Raw genomic sequence first — 22,542 nt, 5'->3', positions numbered from 1 at the left:
TAGTTATGCAAGATTGTTTGGTTGACTTCCACGATATGTCTGCTCTGCACATTGTGAATACATATTCACTGGTGGAGCTAACATCCTCGTTGTCATTTACCTAGTTTGAATCACAAAACCCCTCCACTATTGCTAGAAATCCTGTATAGTCAAGACCCCAATCTATTGTACCTCCGAGGTACTGAAACACTCGTTTCAGTGCTTCCCAGTGTAAGTCACTTGGGTTATGTGTATAGCGACTGAGTTTGTTCACTACAAAAGCAATGTCAAGTCTAGACTAGACTTTATTAAAAACACTAGACTTTCAACTATTTTGCATACTTTTCTTGGGATACACTTATCTCCAGATTTATGGACAATTTGATACTTGGATCATGTGGGGTTTTAGCCGATGTTATATCAAAGCTGTAAAACTTCTTTAATAGTTTCTCTGTATAATGGCTTTGTGACAGATGGTAAACATTATCAGTTTTCATGATTGTCACCCCAAGTATAACACCGGATTTACCTAGATCCTTCATATCAAATTTGGCCTAAAGTGTTCGTTTAGTCTCATTGATTGCATCAATGTTTGAACTAAAAATCAACATATCATCTACATAGAGACATATGATCACAACTTTAGACTCAATCTCTTTATTATATAAGCAGGCATCTGAACGGTTAATAGTATAACATAGTGTAATTTTGCATATTCTATTTTTAGATAGATTAACAGAATTAATCAATTGTCAGAGATTACTGATTGATTCAGTTACTAAGTCAGTCAGTAATAATAAATGGTGGAGAAGATGTAACAGAAAGATAAGAGCACACACCCAACGACACAAAATATTTACCAAGTTCGATACAGTGTGTATCTACGTCTGGGAGACGATCACATAGGCGTCCAATCCACTAAATCATAATCCAATGTACAAAGGTAGATATACAAAAATCTTACCCAAGTGCCCCACACAAGGTACATACCCAGTCTACACTGGTTTAGTGGATTGTTGAAGATGGAGAGCCATGCATACAGAAGTCCAATGAAATCCCTTCCTTCACTTGGAGAGCCCACTCTGATGCAGTCCACTTCAATGACGCTCTTTATAGTTGTTCCCACAACAGTGTGATCACAGTGTCCTTTCGTTTAAGCAGCAGTGATTCTTCTCAAGATCATCATCTTAATCACCATGAACATATTGTATTGAGAAGATACATGACAATCAAAGATTCAATCTCGTATAGCAGATGGGGAGTGTTTCTTCATATATTTGGCGTAACCCTAAATCTCTTCGAGAACGGGTACTTATAGATTCTTCAATAAACTCTCTCCATAAAAGACTTTGATTGTAGAAGGTAGGACCATAAAAGAGGAATGTAATCTCAGAAGATTAGGTCCATACCTTTCTGGAAAATATACGCTGATCTTCTTTCCAAACTTGTCTGATAAAACCGCGTAAGACTTTTAGAAAACAGCTTTCTAAATCAGATCTTCAGTGTCAGTCCTTCTGTTGTTGCTTCTGATTGATCAGTCGTCTTTAGAGCTGGACGAACAAACTCTAAACCTATCTTAGTATGCCATAATAATATTGCCAATTATAATATGGGGTTTTTGAACATTTAAAAACACTAACACATAGGTCTAATAAAGTTTTACGAAACTTTTCATACCATTGCTTAGGAGCTTGTTTCAAGCCATATAGAGATTTTTGAGTCTGCATACCTTTCCTTCCTAGCCAAGATCAACACATCTAGGAGGTTGTTCTAAGTAGATTTCTTCTTCCAATTCACGATTGACGGATGTTGTTTTCACGTCCATTTGCTGGACTATCAACCTGTGTAAAGAAGATAAAGCAAACAAAGCACGAACGATTGCAATTTTTGTTACAGGTGGATATGTATAAAAAATAGTTTTCACCAAATCTCTAAGTGTAGCCATTAGCTACAAGTCTAGCCTTGAATCTTTCAATGGATTCATCTAGCTTTGATTTTCTTTTGAAGATTCACGACTGTCGTCTTCCGTTGTTACATCATTCCTTTACGACCTGTTTGGTTCATGGAAAATAATTGATGAGGAATGAAATTGAAATTTCATTGAAAAGGAATTAGTGGAAGAATTAATTACATTGTTTGGTTGATGCAAAAGATCAAAATTACTAAGAATATTGATTTAATTGTTTGGTTGAGTTTGAGATTGTAAGGAATAATGAGTATAAAGTCCAATATAACCCTACACAACAACAACAACAACAACAACAACAACAATAATAATAATAATAATAATAATAATAATAATAATAATAATAATAATAATAATAATAAATGAAAGCAAATTTGTCCTACTAGTTTTCTATGGAAAATAAAATACCAAAGGTGAGCTAAGGAAAACTTTTTCCTCATTCTTGAGGAAAATTTTATGAGGAAATTTTTTTCCAATAAAAAATATTTTCCATGAACTAAACAAAAAAAATCCAATTTTTCTTAAATTTAAGAATAAAAAATTTCCTTAAATTTTTTTTTTTCAATACAACCAAACACCTCTTAAAGATTTTTTGAAGTACAAAACCATGTTAGTGTATACTCCCGTTGTCATAATTGCTTTTCCATTCTTTTTCCGAGAGCACCTATTCTAGTTCTAGTATAGTAGTAGATGAGGACCTGAGGCGGAGAGTATGTGAACCTCAAGTGTTGGTTTCTTTGAAGATATTACGGAAAGGGTCCCACGAAGAAGATATTTTGGTGAATGGGAATTGGGAAATGGTACAACGTGAAACTTGCTCTCTGGCGCCCCCTTTTATTTATTTATTTATTTATTTATTTATTTTTGTGTGTGTAATAATTCATAAACGACTGGTATCTCTCATATGTGGCTTCAAAGTCATCAACTGCTATCTGGATTCTTTACTGCATGGACCCTAGAAATGCACTGCTTGTAATATTATATATTTTTTTTCTTTAGTGGTTATAATAGTTTTTTCAATTTTTTTTTTAATTCCCATTTTACCTATAGGATATGGTTAACAAAGTTTGAGTCGCTTTCAAAAAAAAAAAAAAAAAAAAAAAACAACAAAACAAAAAAAAAAGTTTGAGTCGGATTATATATAATTTGATATTTTACAATGTTTGATTTAGTATTAATGAAATAAATTTTACACTCTTGCTTCGTCAACATAAAAATTCATTAATTTTAAAAAATCAATAACGAGACTTCAATAATTTTAAGTTTGAGTTAATACTCAAAATGATCATCGACTATATTGGTGTTTCTTAATTTCGTCATAAACGACTTTGATGACCTAATGTAGTCCCAGATTTTTGCATTTTTGCTCAATTTAGTCCTCTGTTTGTTATTCCGTCAAATTGGTGTTAAACAAAGGGACAATTTAGTCATCTCAATATTGGCCTATCTTTACTCTCAGCCCTGCGAAATGCGAAGTCTCTCTTCATGTACGAATTACTCTCACACATGCGAATCAAATTTTAGATTCACAGATTTGAGAGTAATTTTGGGAGTAATTCGTAAAAGAAAGAGGAATTTCGCTCTTCACAGGTCTAGAAGTAAAGAGATGTCAATATTGAAATTACTGAATTATCCTTTTATTTAACTGTGGTTCCATTCAACCATCCACGGAAGAGAAGAAACACTAGATTATCGTCAAAAAGCCGGTGAGGGGGACAGGACTCGCGACAGAGAGCGAGAGAAAAAATTCAAATAATCTCGACTGATTTTCCCATTTTAACAAATCTAATCTCCTTAAAATGAAGTAATAAGGATATTAAAGCTGAAACAAAAGACAAAATGATAACAACAATGACAATATCAATAATAAAAAATGGTTGCTAGCACTTGTAGCTCAGTTGGTTAGAGCACCTATTTAGAAAGCATGAGGTTTTGAGTTCAAATCTCAATTCCAAAAATGTTTTATACCATAGGCATTAGGCAACTTAATCTTGGTAAAATTAAGTACAAGTTCAAAATTATTTTTAATTTTTTAGTTTGACTTTGGAGTTTAAATATTTGATATAACCATTGTTTAAAATTTTAAGAATGAAAAAAAAATTCAAAAACCAAATAATAATTGTTGCCTTTGAATTATTTTATAAATTAAAAATAGAATTTACCCAATAAAAAAAATCTGTTCGAAATGGCGGTTCAAACCGGAAATCCTCGATTCCGATATGCCAATTTCCTAAGATTTGAACCGTCAATTCAAAATCGACCATACCGTGGCCACATCTATTAACACTAAATTAAATGTTGCAAAAATTTGAATTGTAAATAACATGCGCCAACCCTTTTTAACGAAATGATGCACATTCATGGAAGAATCTAAAGAGATAGAGTCAAGGCTGAAGTTCTAAGATGTTAATCCCCATCGTCGGACGCCGGATAACCGCCATGGTGTCGCTGAAGTACAGTAATTTTATTGGCTTGTCAGTGATGGGTTTTCCTACGCCCAAGAATTTTGAACGGAAAGATGTTTTACACGGCATGTGGGGATGTTTACCAACCGTTGTTTGTTGTCCTCGTCGTCAAGATCGCCTAGCGTAAGGCTGGCATTCATCTTCGGAATGTTCTGTGGTTCCATTCAACCATCCACGGGAGAGAAGAAACCCTATATTATAGCCGAAAAGCTGGTGGGGAGGACAGGACTCACGAAAGAGAGCGAGAGAAAATATTCCAATAGTCTCGACTGATTTTCCCTTTTTAACAAATCTAATCACCTAAAAATGGAGGAATAAGGATATTAAAGTTGAAACAAAAGGCAAAATTATAACAACAATGACAATATCAATAATAAAAAAAATGCTTAGCTCTTGTAGCTCAGTTGGTTAGAGCACCCGTTTAGTAAGCGGAATTCTAAAATTAAAACAATACTACAATTCTACAACAGCCAAATATATGGACCAATGAATTCTTCATTTAAAGTTTTATACCACAGGCATTAGGCAATTTAATCTTGGTAAAATTAAGTGCAAGTTCAATTTTTTTTTTATTTTTTTTTAGTTTGACTTTGGATTTTAAATATTTGATATAACCATTGTTTAAAAATTTAAGAATGAAAAAAAAAATTCAAAAAACAAAAAGTAATTGTTGCATTTGAATTATTTTGAAAATTAAAAATAGAATATACCGAATAAAAAAAATCAGTTCGAAATGGCGGTTCAAACATGAAATTCCCGATTCTGGTTTGCCATTTTCCGGAGATTTGAACCGTCAGTTCATACTCGAACCGAACCGATGTCACATCTACTAACACTAAATTAAATGATGCGAAAATTTTAATTGTAAATAACATGCACCAACCCTTTTTAACGAAATGATGCACATTCATGGAAGAATCTAATGAGATAGAGTCAAGGCTGAAGTTCTCAGATGTTAATCCCCATCGTCGGACGCCGGATAACCGCCATGGTGTCGCTGAAGTACTATAAATTTATTGGCATGTCGGTGATGTGTTTTCCTACGGCCAAGAATTCTGAATGGAAATATGTTTAAATGGCATGTGGGGATGTTTACCAACCGTTGTTTGTTGTCCTTGTCGTCAAGATCGCTTGGCGTATGGCTGGCAATCATCTTCGGAATGTTCTGTGGTTCCATTCAACCATCCACGGGAGAGAAGAAACCCTAGATTATCGGCGAAAAGTTGGTGAGTTGGACAGGACTCGCGAAAGAGAGCGAGTGAAAATATTCCAATAGTCTCGACTGATTTTCCCATTTTAACAAATCTAATCACCTTAAAATGGAGGAATAAGGATATTAAAGTTGAAACAAAAGGCAAAATGATAACAACAATGACAATATCAATAATAAAAAAATGCCTAGCTCATGAAGCTTAGTTGGTTAGAGCACCCGTTTTGTAAGTGGGAGGTCTTGAGTTCAACTCTCAACAAGAGCAAATCTCAATTCTAAAATTAAAACAATACTACAACTCTACAACAACCAAAAATATGGAACAATGAATTCTTCATTTAAAGTTTTATACCATAGGCATTAGGCAACTTAATCTTGGTAAAATTAAGTGCAAGTTCAATTTTTTTTTTTTTTTTTAGTTTGACTTTGGAGTTTAAATATTTGATATAACCATTGTTTAAAAATTTAAGAATGAAAAATTTTTCAAGAAACAAAAAATAATTGTTGCCTTTGAATTATTTTAAAAATTAAAAATAGAATATACCGAATAAAAAAAATTGTTCGAAATGGCGGTTCAAACATGAAATTCCCGATTCTGGTTTGCCATTTTCCGGAGATTTGAACCGTCAGTTCATAATCGAACAGAACCGTGGTCACATCTACTAACACTAAATTAAATGATGCGAAAATTTTAATTGTAAATAACATGCACCAACCCTTTTTAACGAAATGATGCACATTCATGGAAGAATCTAATGAGATAGAGTCAAGGCTGAAGTTCTCAGATGTTAATCCCCATCGTCGGACGCCGGATAATCGCCTTGGTGTTGCTGAAGTTCTATATGTTGGAAAATAGTGAATAAATCGATACACAAAATATATATAAAATATATATTTATCCCGAAAGATGGAATTTAATTTGTATAAAATTAATTCCAACCAATTTTGGTACGAAACCAAAATTACATATATATACCTCGTATATATATTAACCAACTTGGGATTTATTTTATCAAAATAATCCCACCACAACTAGTACGAAACTAGTACACGGGACTTAATTTCCACGAAATTAATCCCACCACAACTAGTACGAAACTAGTACATGGATTTAATCTATCCGAGATTAATCCCACCACTTGGTCCGAAACCAAGAACAAAATAAAAGCAAGAACGGGTTTCTAACCTGAAGTTTTAACCCAACGCGAAGAAACAAGAAGAAGCAGAGGGAGCCCGAGTCGTGTGTACACACACTCTCCTTAAAACCGATTCGCCACCTCTCGAGGGTGCTAGGATCATTGTGGCGTCAGTCTCCCAGGATAAAACGGACTATGACTTTGGCGTTCGAGCACTCCAACCCAAAGCCCGGCGAACTAGAACACAAGTTAAGCACTCCGATGTTTTACGGAATTATGTTGGCAAAACGATCTTTCTCTTTTGAAATCAGGGAGATTAGAGAGAAAAACAATGGTTTTTTGAGTTTAAAAAAAAATGGTGTCAAACATTATGCCAACATAACAAGCTATTTGTAGGGAAAGAGGAATTAAGTAGCATTATAATGGCCATTAACCAACATAAATTCAAGATTTAATAATTGGATAATAACGTTTGAAACGGTCGTAATTATTATCGTAATAATTCCAACGATCACGAACTTAATACGCGATTAATTTGTACCGACCACAACGACTTGTTTCAAAATATCTGAGTGACCGAGAAGACTGTACAAACCCGAAGGTTTAACGAATTGGGACCGAAAACCACACCCGAGTGGTCCACACGCACCGAAACGGTGCAGCACGAATCAATGCATATAGCATTGACTCATGCTCACCGAATCCATAGCACGAAAGGTGCCTGAGCCAAAGATTAATAAAAATCAAGGCACCAAAACCAAAGCTTACAATTAAACTTTCAAGTTTCGTGCAGCATCTTTCGTCCATGCATGTAGGCATAACACGAAAGTACACTTCCCAATTCACTAATCAAGCTTTCAAAAGCTTAATTACCACTTAACCTTTTACCAAAGCCTAATTACAAGCATTCTTCCGTGAATGCTAAGTAATTAGCATCAAGATTAGTGCTAATCTTAATTAGCCACTAAACAATAGGTTTAAGTTGTTGACTTCTCTCAAAATAGGTTCATTTTGAGAATCAATTTCTCATTCACCTATTATCCATTTTGAGCGTACATTATATCAAATTCTTCGTCTCACTACGAAGAACCCGAATCCACTTTAACCCGACCCAAATCGGAAGAGGATCCCACATATATTTGTACCACAAAATAATCACTCAAAATGCCATTTTTAGCTAAAAATTCCAACAATAAATTTATTGGCTTGTCTGTGATGTGTTATCCTACGGCCAAGAATTCTAAACGGAAAGTTGTTTTACATGGCATGTAGGGATGTTTACCAACCATTGTTTGTTGTCCTCGTCGTCAAGATCGCCTAGCGTAATGCTGGCATTCAACTTCGGAATGTTCTGTGGTTCCATTCAACCATCCACGTCAGAGAAGAAACCCTATATTATCGCCGAAAATCCGGTGAGGGGGACAGGACTCGTGAAAGAGAACGACAGAAAAAATTCCAATAGTCTCGACTGATTTTCCCATTTTAACAAATCTAATCACCTTAAAATGAAGTAATAAGGCTATTAAAGTTGAAGCAAAAGGCAAAATGATAGCAACAATGACAATATCAATGATAAAAAAGGCCTAGATCTTGTAGCTCAGTTGGTTAGATCACCCGTTTAGTAAGCGGGAGTTCTTGAGTTCAACTATCAACAAGAGCAAATCTCAATTCTAAAATTAAAACAATACTACAAATCTACAACAATAAAAAATAATAAAAATATGGATGAATGAATTCTTAATTTTAAGTTTTATACCATAGGCATTGGGCAACTTAATCTTGGTAAAATTAAGTGCAAGTTCAAAATTATTTTTATTTTTTTAGTTTGACTTTGGATTTTAAATATTTGTTATAACCAATCTTTAAAAATTTAAGAATGAAAAAAATTTCAAGAAACAAAAATTAATTGTTGCCTTTGAATTATTTTAAAAATTATAAATAGAATTTACCGAATAAAAAAAATCAGGTCGAAATGGCGGTTCAAACCTGAAATTCCCGATTCTGGTTTGCCATTTTCCGGAGATTTGAACCGTCAGTTCATAATCGAACAGAACCGTGGTCACATCTACTAACACTAAATTAAATGATGCGAAAATTTTAAATGTAAATAACATGCACCAACCCTTTTTAACGAAATGATGCACATTCTTGGAAGAATCTAAAGAGATAGAGTCAAGGCTGAAGTTCTCAGATGTTAATCCCCATCGTCGGAGGCCGGATAACCACCATCGTGTCGCTGAAGTACTATAATTTTATTGGCTTGTCTGTGATGTGTTTTCCTACGGCCAAGAATTCTGAACGGAAAGTTGTTTTACATGGCATGTAGGGATGTTTACCAACAATTGTTTGTTGTCCTCGTCGTCAAGATCGCCTAGCGTAATGCTGGCATTCTTCTTCGGAATGTTCTGTGGTTCCATTCAACCATCCACGGGAGAGAAGAAACCCTAGATTATCGCCGAAATGCCGGTGAGGAGGACAGGACTCGCGAAAGAGAGCGAGAGAAAAAATTCCAATGGTCTCGACTGATTTTCCCATTTTAACAAATCTAATCACCATAAGATGAAGAAATAAGGATATTAAATTTGAAACAAAAGGCAAAATGATAACAACAATGACAATATCAATAATAAAAAATGCTTAGCTGTGTAGCTCAGTTGGTTAGAGCACCCGTTTAGTAAGTGGGAAGTCTTAAGTTTAACTCTTGAGTAGAGCAAATCCCAATTCCAAAATCAAAACAATACTACAAATCTACAACAATAAAAATATGGAAGAATGAATTCTTCATTCATTTTAAGTTTTATACCATAGGCATTAGGCAACTAAATCTTGGTAAAATTAAATGCAAGTTCAAAATTATTTTTATTTTTTTTGTTTGACTTTGGAGTTTAAATATTTGATATAACCATTGTTTAATAATTTAAGAATGAAAAAATTTTCAAGAAACAAAAATTAATTGTTGCCTTTGAATTATTTTAAAAATTTAAAATAGAATTTACCCATTACAAAAAATTGTTCAAAATGGCGGTTCAAACCGGAAATTCCCGATTCTGGTTTGCCATTTTCCTTAGATTTAAATCGTCAGTTCATAATCGAACCGAACCATGGTCACAACCAATAACACTAAATTAAATGTTCTGAAAATTTTATTTGTAAATAACATGCGCCAACCCTTTTTAACGTAATGATGCACATTCAAGGAAGAATCTAAAGAGATAGAGTCAAGGCTGAAGTTCTCAAATGTTAATCCCCTGTTAATCCCCATCGTCGGACGCCGGGTAACCGCCATGGTGTCGCTGAAGTACTATAATTTTATTGGCTTGTCTGTGATGTGCTTTCCTACGGTCAAGAATTCTGAATGGAAAGATGTTTTACATGGAATGTGGGGATGTTTACCAACCGTTGTTTATTGTCCTCGTCGTCAAGATCGCCTAGCGTAAGGCTTGCATTCATCTTCGGAATGTTCTGTGGTTCCATTCAACCATCCAAGGGAGAGAAGAAATCCTAGATTATCGCCGAAAAGTCGCTGGGGAGGACAGGACTCGCGAAAGAGAGCGAGAGAAAAAATTCCAATAGTCTCGACTGATTTTCCCATTTTACCAAATCTAATCACCTTAAAATGTAGTCATAAAGATATTAAAGTTGAAAGAAAAGTCAAAATGATAACAACAATGACAATATCAATAATAAAAAATGTCTAGCTCTTGCAGCTCAGTTGGTTATAGAACTCGTTTAGTAAGCGGGAGGTCTTGAGTTCAACTCTCAACAAGAGGCAATCTCAGTTTTACAATTAATTAAAACAATACTACAAATCTACAACAGTCAAAAATAAATAATAAAAATATTGAACAATGAATTCGACTCATTTTAAGTTTTATACCATAAGCATTAGGTAACTTAATCTTGGTAAAATTAAGTGCAAGTTCAAATTTAATTTTTTTTTAGTTTGACTTTGGAGTTTAAATATTTGATATAACCATTGTTTAAAAATTTAAGAATGAAAAAAATTGCCAGAAGCAAAAAATAATTATTGCCTATGAATTATTTTAAAAATTAAAAATAGAATTTTTCCATTAAAAAATATTGTTCGAAATGGCGGTTCAAACCGGAAATTCCTGATTCTGGTTTGCCAATTTCCGGAGATTTAAACCGTCAGTTCATAATCGAACCGAACCATGGTCACAACTAGTAACACTAAATTAAATGTTCTGAAAATTTGAATTGTAAATAACATGCGCCAACCCTTTTTAACGTAATGATGCACATTCATGGAAGAATCTAAAGAGATAGAGTCAAGGCTCAAGTTCTTAGATGTTAATCCCCATCGTCAGATGCCGGATAACCGCCATGGTGTCGCTGAAGTACTTTAATTTTATTGGCTTGTCTGTGATGTGTTTTCCTATGGCCAAGAATTCTGAACTGAAAGATGTTTTACATGGCATGTGGGGATGTTTACCAACCGTTGTTTGTTGTCCTCGTCGTCAAGATCGCCTAGCGTAAGGCTGGCATTCATCTTCGGAATGTTATGTGGTTCCATTCAACCGTCCACGGGAGAGAAGAAATCCTAGATTATCGCCGAAAAGCCGGTGGGAAGGACAGGACTCGCGAAAGAGAGCGAGAGAAAAAGTTCCAATAGTCTCGATGAGATAATGATTCTGTTGATTGATCTAACTGAACGATGAAGTTACAATACAGATAATATGATAAGACCTATAATCTAGGCTAAGGAACAGATAACTAACTTAGACTAGTACAAAGTCTAATAATAATAATAACAATAATAATATATCTAACACACCCCTTCAACCACAAGGTAGGTGTTGCACGATATTGCGCTTGTCACGCAGCATAGCAAAGTGAGCAGCAGCAAGCGGCTTCATGAAGATATCAGCAAGCTGTTCCTTCGTAGAGATAAAATTAACCAAAAAATCCCCGGAGGCCACTTTGTCACGAACGAAGTTGTAGTCAATCTCTACATGTTTAATCCTGGAATGGAAAATAGAGTTAGCACAGAGATATGTGGCTCCTAGATTATCACACGACAGAGTAGCTGGTCGTCCGGAGTGGAGACCCAGTTCCTTAAGCAAAGACACAACCCACGTCATCTCAGCGGAAAAATCTGCAAGACCCTTGTACTCTGCTTCAGTCGAGGATCGGGCCATAGTTCGTTGCTTCCGAGAAACCCATGAAACCATGTTAGTTCCCCGAAAAACAGCGTACCCACTGGTAGACTTGCGGTCAACCGGACACCCAGCCTAGTCAGAGTCGGAGTAGGCATGGATATCGGCGGATAGTGACGGTGATAGCCGTAGACCATATTGCATAGTGCCTTTAACATACCGGAGAACTCGTTTTAGCAGCCCCCGCTGTTCCACAGTTGAAGAGTGCATAAACTGACACAACCAGTTGACCGAGTAAGAGAGATCTGGCCTGGTGATGGTCAAGTACTGAAGAGCACCTGCTAGTCGTCGATATTGAGTCGGATTATCAAAGAGCTCGTCAGATGGGGTCACCGCCTTTGTAACGGATGCTGGGGTGCCCAGTGGTTTGCAGTCAGACATCTCGGCGCGGTTAAGAAGATCAGTCATATACCTGCGCTGAGACAGCAAAAGATTCCCATCGACAAACAGAGTCTCGATGCAAAGGAAAAAACTTGGTGTGCCGAGATCTCGAATCTTGAACACAGATGCTAGTCGTTGCAATAAAACGTCGATTAAATGAGGGTCATCACCCAACATGATGATGTCGTCTACATAAACCAGTAAAAAAACCCGTGATGACCCCACTGTGTAATGAAACAGAGAAACATCCGTCTTGGAATCTGAAAAACCGGTATTAAGGAGAAAATCATGGAGGCGTTTGAACCATGCCCGGGGTGCCTGTTTCAAGCCAAATAAAGACCGCTGTAGATGGCATACATGATCGGGATGCTCCGAATCTTCATATCCTGGAGGTTGTTTCATAAATACGGTCTCAGCAAGGTGTCTATTCAACAACGCATTGTGGACATCAAGCTGTCGTAGAGTCCAACTCCGAGAGACTGCAAAAAAAAACAATAAGCGTACCATTGTCGGTTTGACAACGGGACTAAAGGTGTTGAAGAAGTCTTCATCGGCCACCTGATTAAACCCCTTGGCTACGAGACGAGCCTTGTGGCGTTCGATGGTGCCATCGGCCTTTCGCTTAGTACGGAAGACCCATTTACAGCCTATGACATTCATGCCTGATTTTAGAGGTATAAGAGTCCACGTGTTGTTATGTAACAGAGTGTTGAACTCTTGGTCCATTGCATCACGCCACTCGGGATGAGTGACTGCCTGAGTATAGCATGTTGGATCTGCGGGTAGATTAGTGGCAGTTAGAGCATGAAACTGCTCATTAGTGCCCTTAGTCATTCGCTGTAGGCACATGACATGATCTCGTGGTTGTGGTTCCGTGCGCCTACGCCGTCTCGTAGGCTGTTTTGTTGGACCTTCAATGGCTAGCAATGGGCCATGATCCGGAACAGGGGGTTCAGTCGCCAGCGGCGTGGGCCCAACAACCGCAACAATTGAAACAACGGGGCTTGAAGCCCATGGTGTGGTGGCCTGTTGTAAGGCCGGATATAAGGGTAGCATAGGCACCCAAAGAGCCAAAGGAAATTGTATGGGGGGGGGGGGTTTGTGTATGACAAAGTAAGGTGATTTAAACTGCAAAGCCGAGGAGGGTAACCGGTTAATGAGATATGTAGCAGTCTCAAACGCTGCATCCCAGTATTTTAATGGAACTGACCCTTGGGTTAGAAGTGCGAGGCCTGTTTCGACAATGTGACGATTCCGGCGCTAGGCACGACCATTTTGTTCGTGTGTATAGGCACAGGATTATCTGTGTACAATCCCGAGAGATTCAATCAGGCTATGTAGTTTTCGGTACTCACCCCCTAAATCAGACTAAATGGCCTTGATAGAACGGGAAAACAACCGTTCTACCATGACCCGAAAAACATTAAAGGCTTTATATATGTCAATTTTTACATGTAGTGGATAATACCAACAGAAACGGGAATGATCATCCACAAACAGCGCAAAATATCTAAAGCCATCTGTTGAAACAACGGGAGCAGTGCCCCAAATATCGGAATACACAAGATCTAAAACGTTATTACTTGAATAATTTATTCTATCTAGTGGAAAATGACTAGATTTGCCTAATTGACAAGCTGAGCAAAGATGCGGGGGGCTTGTTTTCTTGGATTCAACGGGACATGACTGAAGGACTTGCCGAAGGACTCGTTCATGAGGGTGGCCTAGACGCTGGTGCCAAATTTCAGATGATGCTTTCGCTGACATAAAAGCTTGATGACACCGGGGTATTGTGAGTGTATATAAGCCACCCGAGGCCGGACCTTTAAGGAGCACCACCTTGTTGATGCAATCCTTCACAACGAAAAATTCTGGGTGAAACTCAAAAAAGACGTTATTATCAACAGTAAATCTATTAACAGATAATAACGGAACAGACAACTCAGGGACATGTAATATTTTAGAAAGATGCAAGTGTTTAGAAACTGAGGGTATTGAAGCATAACCAATTCGCGAGATACCCAAACCTGTCCCATTTCCAACGCGTAGAACGTCAGTGCCTGAGTAGTCATCGGATTGAGCCAACATGCCGGCGTCCGGCGTAGCGTGGGATGAAGCCCCGGTATCCGGGTACCACGCCGAAACTCCAGTGGCGGCAGCGTCGCCGTTCACGACGACATGAGCCGGTGGTGGTGGCGGCTGATGGGAATAGCGGCGGAAGCAGTACACCGCCGTGTGGCCGTGCGAACAGCAAATCTGGCAACGGGGTGTTCCACCGCCACGACCTCTGCTCGGAGCGCCTCTGCCACGTTGTCCGCCACGGTTGCCGCCCCGATTCTGTCTACCGCCATGATCGGCGTTGTTCTTGCGACCCCGGTTCGCCACCATGCAGTCGCACCACCAGGAGCCAACGATCCACCGGTCAGATAGTGATCCGCATGGATGAACTCTTGTGTCTGGAGGTAATCTGAGAGCTGGGGAAGAGACACGGGCGTGCCGGTGATGGCGAGAGATCCAGCCATGGAACGCAACTCAGGCCGGAGTCCTCAGAAGACGTACAGATTCTGTTCGTCTAACGAGATGGGGCGGCTGGCCAGAGCTAAATCTTCGATGAGGAGCTAGGCCTTGCCAATGTATTCGGCCGAAGTGGAGTCGCCTTGCCGGAATGCCTGGAGCCGGCCGAGCAGGTTCAAACAGCGAGCACGGGTGGAGGAAGCCAACGCCGTCTCGATGGACGTCCAAACATCGCGGGAGGTGGTCTTGCCGACGGAAAGGTACATACAAGGACAATATGAGGAGAGAAAGGATGTTTTGATCCTGCTGGATGTACTACCCGTGCGCCGGATTGACAGTGGTGGAGGTGGCCTCGTCGGACGACGTCCTGGTCGTGGAGGCTATGCGCACCAGCGGTGGACACGGATGCGTACCGTCGACGTAGCCAAGCAGTCCCTGGCCACGGAGGAAGGGGATGAGCTGCGTCCGCCAAAATAAATAGTTTCGTGTCGTCAATTTGATTGACACGAAATGGTGAGCGGAAATGAGATGATTGGGACCGGCGGCCGGAGGATGGCCGGCGGCGGTGGCTGACACAGTGTGTTCCGAGGAGATGTTTACGTTTGTTGCCATCGGAGAGAGAGAGAGAGAAAAAAAGAATGACCTATCGCTTTGATACCAGATGAGATAATGATTTTGTTGATTGAACTAACTGAACGATCAAGTTACAATACAGATAATAAGAGAAGACCTATAATCTGGGCTAAGGAACAGATAACTAACTTAGACTAATACAAAGTTTAATAATAATAATAACAATAATAATATATCTAACAGTCTCGACTGATTTTCCCACTGTAACAAATCTAATCACCTTAAAATGGAGTAATAAGGATATTAAAGTTGAAACAAAAGGCAAAACGATAACAACAATGACAATATCAATAATAAAAAATGCCTAGCTCTTGTAGCTCAGTTGGTTAGAGAACTCGCTTAGTAAGCGGGAGGTCTTGAGTTCAACTCTCAATGGGAGGCAATCTCAGTTCTAAAATTTATTAAAACAATACTACAAATCAACAACAATAAAAAGTATATAATAAAAATATGGAACAATGAATTCTTCATTTTAAGTTTTATACCATAGGCATTAGGCAACTTAATCTTGGTAAAATTAAGTCCAAGTTCAAAATTATTTTTATTTTTTTAATTTAACTTTGGAGTTTAAATATTTGATATATCCATTGTTTAAAAATTTAAGAATGAAAAAATTCTCAAGAAACAAAAAAATAATTGTTGCCTTTGGATTATTTTAAAAATTAAAAATAGAATATATCGAATAAAAAAAATTGTTCGAAATGACAGTTCAAACCAGAAATTCCCGATTCAGGTTTGCCATTTTCCGGAGATTTAAACCATAATTCATAATCGAACCGAACCGTGGTCACATCTAATAACACTAAATTAAATGTTGCGAAAATTTGAATTGTAAATAAATGCGACAACCCTTTTTAACGAAATGATGCACATTCATGGAAGAATCTAAATAGATAGAGTCAATGCTGAAGTTCTCAGATGTTAATCCCCATCATCGGATGCCGGATAACTGCCATGGTGTCGCTGAAGTACTGTATTTTTTATTGGATTGTCTTTGATGTGTTTTCCTACGGCCAAGAATTCTGAACGGGAAGATGTTTTACATGGCATGTGGGGATGTTTACCAACCGTTGTTTGTTGTCCTCGTCCTAAAGATCGCCTAGCGTAAGGCTGGCATTCATCTTCAGAATGTTCTGTGGTTCCATTCAACCATCCACGGGAGAGAAGAAACCCTAGATTATTGCCGAAAAGCTAGTGAGGAGGACAGGACTCGCGAAAGAGAGCGAGAGAAAAAATTTCAATAGTCTCGACTGATTTTCCCATTTTAACAAATCTAATCACCTTAAAATGGAGTAATTTGGATATTAAAGTTGAAACAAAAGGCAAAATGATCAAAAAATGAGAATATCAATAATAAAAATTGCGTAGCTCTTTTAGCTCAATTGGTTAGAGCACCCGTTTAGTAAGCGGGAGGTTTCGAGTTCAACTCTCGACAAGAGCAAATCTCAATTCTAAAATTAAAACAATATACTATAAATCTACAACAATCAAAAATAATAGAAATATGGAAGAATGAATTCATCATTTTAAGTTTTATACCATAAGGGCATTACGGAACCTAATCTTGGTAAAATTAAGTGCAAGTTCAAAATTATTTTTATTTTTTTAGTTTGACTTTGGAGTTTAAATATTTGATATAACCATTGTTTAAAAATTTAATAATGAAAAAAATTTCAAGAAACAAAAAATAATTGTTGCCTTTCAATTATTTTAAAAATTAAAAATAGAATTTACCGAATAAAATAAATTGTTCGAAATGGCAATCAAACCTGAAATTCATGATTCTGGTTTGCCATTTTCCAGAGATTTGAACCGTTAGTTCATAATCGAACCGAACTGTGGTCACATCTACTAACACTAAATTAATATTGCGAAAATTTGAATTGTAAATAACATGCGCCAACCCTTTTTAACGAAATGATGCACATTCATGGAAGAATCTAAAGAGATACTGTCAAGGCTGAAGTTCTCAGATGTTAATCCCCATCGTCGGACATCGGATAACCGCCATGGGATTGCTGAAGTACTGTAATTTTATTGGCTTGTCTGTGATGTGTTTTCGTACGGCCAAGAATTCTGAACGGAAAGATGTTTTACATGGCATGTGGGGATGTTTACCAACCGTTTTTTGTTGTCCTCGTTGTCAAGATCGCCTAGCGTAAGGCTGGCATTCATCTTCGGAATGTTCTGTGGTTCCATTCAACCATCCACAGGAGAATAGAAACCCCAGATTATCGCCGAAAAGCCGGTGTGGAGGACAGGACTCGCGAAAGAGAGCGAGAGAAAAAATTCAGATAGTCTCGACTGATTTTCCCATTTTTACAAATCTAATCACCTAAAAATGGAGTAATAAGGATATTAAAGTTGAAACAAAAGGCAAAATGATAACAACAATGACAATATCAATAATAAAAAATGCCTAGCTCTTGTAGCTCAGTTGGTTAGAGCACCCGTTTAGTAAGCGGGAGGTCCTGAGTTTAACTCTCAACAAGAGCACATATCAATTCCAAAATTGAAACAATATATTATAAATCTACATCAATCAAAAATAATAAAAATATGGAAGAATGAATTCTTCATTTTAAGTTTTATTTCATAGGCATTAGGCAACTTAATCTTGGTAAAATTAAGTGCAAGTTTAAAATTATTTTTATTTTTTTAGTTTGACTTTGAAGTTTAAATATTTCATATAACCATTGTTTAAAAATTTAAGAATGAAAAAATTTTCAAGAAACAAAAAATAATTGTTGCCTTTGAATTATTTTAAAAATTAAAAATAGAATATACCTAATAAATTTTTTTTTTCGAAATGGCAGTTCAAACCAGAAATTCTCTATTCAGGTTTGCCATTTTCCGGAGAATTAAACCGTCATTCATAATCGAACCGAACCGTGGTCACATCTACTAACACTAAATTAAATGTTGCGAAAATTTGAATTGTAAATAAATGCGCCAACCCTTTTTAACGAAATGATGCACATTCATGGAAGAATCTAAATAGATAGAGTGAAGGCTGAAGTTCTCATATGTTAATCCCTATCATCGGACACCAGATAACCGCCATGGTGTCACTGAAGTATTGTAATTTTATTGGCTTGTCTGTGATGTGTTTTCCAACGGCCAAGAATTCTGAACGGAAAGATGTTTTACTTGGCATGTGGGGATGTTTACCAACCATTGTTTGTTGTCCTCGTCGTCAAGATCGCCTAGCGTAAGGCTGACATTCATCTTCGGAATGTTCTGTGGTTCCATTCAACCATCCTCGGGAGAGAAAAAACCCTAGATTATCGTTGAAAAGCCGGTGAGGGGTACAGGACTCACGAAAGAGAGCGAGAGAAAAAATTCCAACAGTCTCGACTAATATTCCCATTTAAAAAAATCTAATCTCCTTAAAATGGAGTAATAAGGATATTAAAGTTTAAACAAAAGGCAAAATGATAACAACATTGACAATATCAATAATAAAAAATGTCTAGCTCTTGTAGCTCAGTTGGTTAGAGCACCCATTTAGTAAGCGGGAGGTCTTGAGTTCTACTCTCCACAAGCGCAAATCTTAATTCCTAATTTAAAATGATACTACCAATCTACAATAATAAAAAAAATATAATAAAGATATAGAAGAATGAATTCTTCATTTTAAGTTTTATATCATAGACAACTTAATCTTGGTAAAATTAAGTGCAAGTTCAAAATAATTTTAATTTTTTTAGTTTGACTTTAGAGTTTAAATATTTGATATAACCATTGTTTAAAAATTTAAGAACGAAAAGAATTTCAATAAACAAAATAAAAAATTAGTTCGAAATGGCAGTTGAAACTGGAAATCCCCGGTTCAGGTTTGCCATTTTCAAGAGATGTGAACCGTCAGTTCATATTCAAAACCGAACCGTGGTTACATCCACTAACACTAAATAAAATGTTGCAATAATTTGAATTGTAAATAACATTCATTAACCCTTATTAACTAATTGATGCACATTCATGGAAGAATCTAAAGAGATATAGTCAGGGTTAAAGTTCTCTGATGTTAATCCCCATCGTCGTACGCAAGATAACCGCTATGGTGTCGCTAAATAACTGTAATTTTATTGGCATGTCTGTGATGTGTTTTCCAACGGCCAAGAATTCTGAACGGAAAGATGTTTTACATGGCCTGTGGGGATTTTTACCAACCGTTGTTTGTTGTCCTCGACGTCAAGATCGCCTAGCGTAAGGATGACATTCATCTTTAGAAAGTTCTTTACAAGAGCAAATTACAATTCCAAATTTAAAATGATACTACCACTCTACAGCAATCACAAAAAAATAATAATAAAGATATAGGAGAATGAATTCTTCATTTTAAGGTTTATATCATAGACAACTTAATCTTGGTAAAATTAAGTGCAAGTTCAAAATAATTTTAATTTTTTTAGTTTGACTTTAGAGTTTAAATATTTGACAAAACCATTGTTTAAAAATTGAAGAACGAAAATAATTTTAAAAAACAAAATTAATTGTTGCCTTTGAATTATTTTAAAAATTAAAAATAGAATTTATCCAAAAAATAAAATAAAAAATTAGTTCGAAATGGCGGTTCAAACTGTAAATCCTCGGTTACGGTTAGCCATTTTCCGGAGATGTGAACCGTCAGTTCATACTCAGAACTGAACCGTGGTCACATCCACTAACACTAAATTAAATGTCGCAAAAAATTGAATTGTAAATAACATGCGTCAACCTTTAAAAACTAAATGATGCAGATTCATGGAAGAATCTAAAGTGATAGAGTCAAGGTTAAAGTTCTCTGATGTTATTCCCCATCATCGTACGCAAGATAACCGCTATGGTGTCGCTAAAGTACTATAATTTTATTGGCATGTCTGTAATGTGTTTTCCTACGGCCAGGAATTCTGAACGGAAAGATGTTTTAAATGGTCTGTGGCGATGTTTACCAACCGTTGTTTGTTGTCCTCGTCATCAAGATCGCCTAGCTTAATGATGGCATTCATCTTCCGAAATTTCTTTGGTTCCATTCAACCATCTACGTGTGGGAAGAAACCCTAGATTATGATTGAAAAGCCGGTGAGGGGGACAGGACTCGCGAAAGAGAGCGAGAGAAAAAATTCCAATAGTCTCGACTGATATTCCCATTTTAACAAATCTAATCACCTTAAAATGGAGTAATAAGGATATAAAAGTTTAAACAAAAGGCAAAATGACAATATCAGTAGTAAAAAATGTCTAGCTCTTGTAGCTCAGTTGGTTAGAGCACCTGTTTAGTAAGCAGGAGGTCTTGAGTTCAACTCTCGTTTTAAAATAATACAAACAATCTACAATAATCACAAAAAGTAATTAATATATAGGAGAATGAATTCTTCATTTTAAGTTTTATATCATAGACAACTTAATCTTGGTAAAATTAAGTGCAAGTTCAAAATAATTTTAATTTTTTTAGTTTGACGTTAGAGTTTAAATATTTGATATAACCATTGTTTAAAAATTTAAGAACGAAAAGAATTTCAAAAAAAAAAAAATTAATTGTTGCCTTTGAATTATTTTAAAAATTAAAAATAGAATTTATCCAAAAAATAAAATAAAAAATTAGTTCGAAATGGCAGTTCAAACTGGAAATCGCCGGTACCGGTTTGCCATTTTCCGGAGATGTGAACCGTCAGTTCATACTCAGAACCGAACCATGGTCACATCCACTAACACTAAATTAAATGTTGCAATAATTTTAATTGTAAATAACATTCATCAACCCCTATTAACTAATTGATGCACATTAATGGAAGAATCTAAAGAGATATAGTCAGGGTTAAAGTTCTCTGATGTTAATCCCCATCGCCGTACGCAATTTAACCGCTATGGTGTCGCTAAACAACTGTAATTTTATTGGCATGTCTGTGATGTGTTTTCCAACGGCTAAGAATTCTGAACGGAAAGATGTTTTACACGGCCTGTGGGGATTTTTACCAACCGTTGTTTGTTGTCCTCATCGTCAAGATCGCCTAGCGTAAGGATGGAATTCATCTTCCGAATGTTCTTTGGTTCCATTCAACCATCCACGTGTGGGATGAAACCCTAGATTATCGTTGAAAAGCCGGTGAGGGGGACAGGACTCGCGAAAGAGAGCGAGAGAAAAAATTCCAATAGTCTCGACTAATATTCCTATTTTAACAAATCTAATCACCATAAAATCGAGTAATAAGGATATTAAAGTTTAAACAAAAGGCAAAATGGCAACAACAATGACAATATCAATAAAAAAAATTGTCTTGCTCTTGTAGCTAAGTTGGTTAAAGCACTTGTTTTGTAAGCGGGAGGTCTTGAGTTCAACTCTTGATTTAAAATAATACTAACAATCTACAATAATCACAAAAAGTAATTAAGATATAGGAGAATGAACTCTTCATTTGAAGTTTTATATCATAGACAACTTAATCTTGGTAAAATTAAGTGCAAGTTTAAAATAATTTTAATTTTTTTAGTTTGACGTTAGAGTTTAAATATTTGATATAACCATTGTTTAAAAATTTAAGAACGAAAAGAATTTCAAAAAACAAAATTAATTGTTGCCTTTGAATTATTTTAAAAATTAAAAATAGAATTTATCCAAAAAATAAAATAAAAAATTTGTTCGAAATGGCAGTTCAAACTGGAAATCCCCGGTTCAGGTTTGCCATTTTCCGGAAATGTGAACCGTCAGTTCATACCTAGAACCGAACCGTGGTCACACCCACTAACACTAAAGTAAATGTTGCAATAATTTGAATTTTAAATAACATTCATCAACCCTTATTAACTAATTGATGCACATTCATGGAAGAATCTAAAGAGATATAGTCAGTGTTAAAGTTCTCTGATGTTAATCCCCATCGTCGTACGCAAGATAACCGCTATGGTGTCGCTAAACAACTGTAATTTTATTGGCATGTCTGTGATGTGTTTTCCAACGGCCAAGAATTCTGAACGGAAAGAAGTTTTACATGGCCTGTAAGGATTTTTACCAACCGTTGTTTGTTGTCCTCGTCGTCAAGATCGCCTAGTGTAAGGATGGCATTCATCTTTCGAATGTTCTTTGGTTCCATCCAACCAT

At 36.5% G+C, this 22,542-nt stretch overlaps 3 non-coding genes across 3 annotated transcripts; all 3 read left to right on the top strand.

Moving 5' to 3' along the window:
- Positions 1–5,811: 5,811 nt before the first annotated feature.
- Positions 5,812–5,885, top strand: TRNAT-UGU. The gene has a single exon. It is a non-coding gene; the product is annotated as a tRNA-Thr (tRNA).
- A 10,943-nt stretch (positions 5,886–16,828) lies between these two features.
- On the top strand, positions 16,829–16,902 carry TRNAT-AGU. The gene has a single exon. It is a non-coding gene; the product is annotated as a tRNA-Thr (tRNA).
- Positions 16,903–17,883: 981 nt separating this feature from the next.
- Positions 17,884–17,957, top strand: TRNAT-AGU. The gene has a single exon. It is a non-coding gene; the product is annotated as a tRNA-Thr (tRNA).
- The last annotated feature ends 4,585 nt before the right edge of the window (positions 17,958–22,542 follow it).

The sequence above is a fragment of the Ipomoea nil genome, unplaced genomic scaffold, assembly GCF_001879475.1.
Source record: "Ipomoea nil cultivar Tokyo-kokei standard unplaced genomic scaffold, Asagao_1.1 scaffold0681, whole genome shotgun sequence".
Classification (NCBI taxonomy): Eukaryota; Viridiplantae; Streptophyta; class Magnoliopsida; order Solanales; family Convolvulaceae; genus Ipomoea; species Ipomoea nil.
This window is presented reverse-complemented; position numbering and strand designations above follow the sequence as displayed.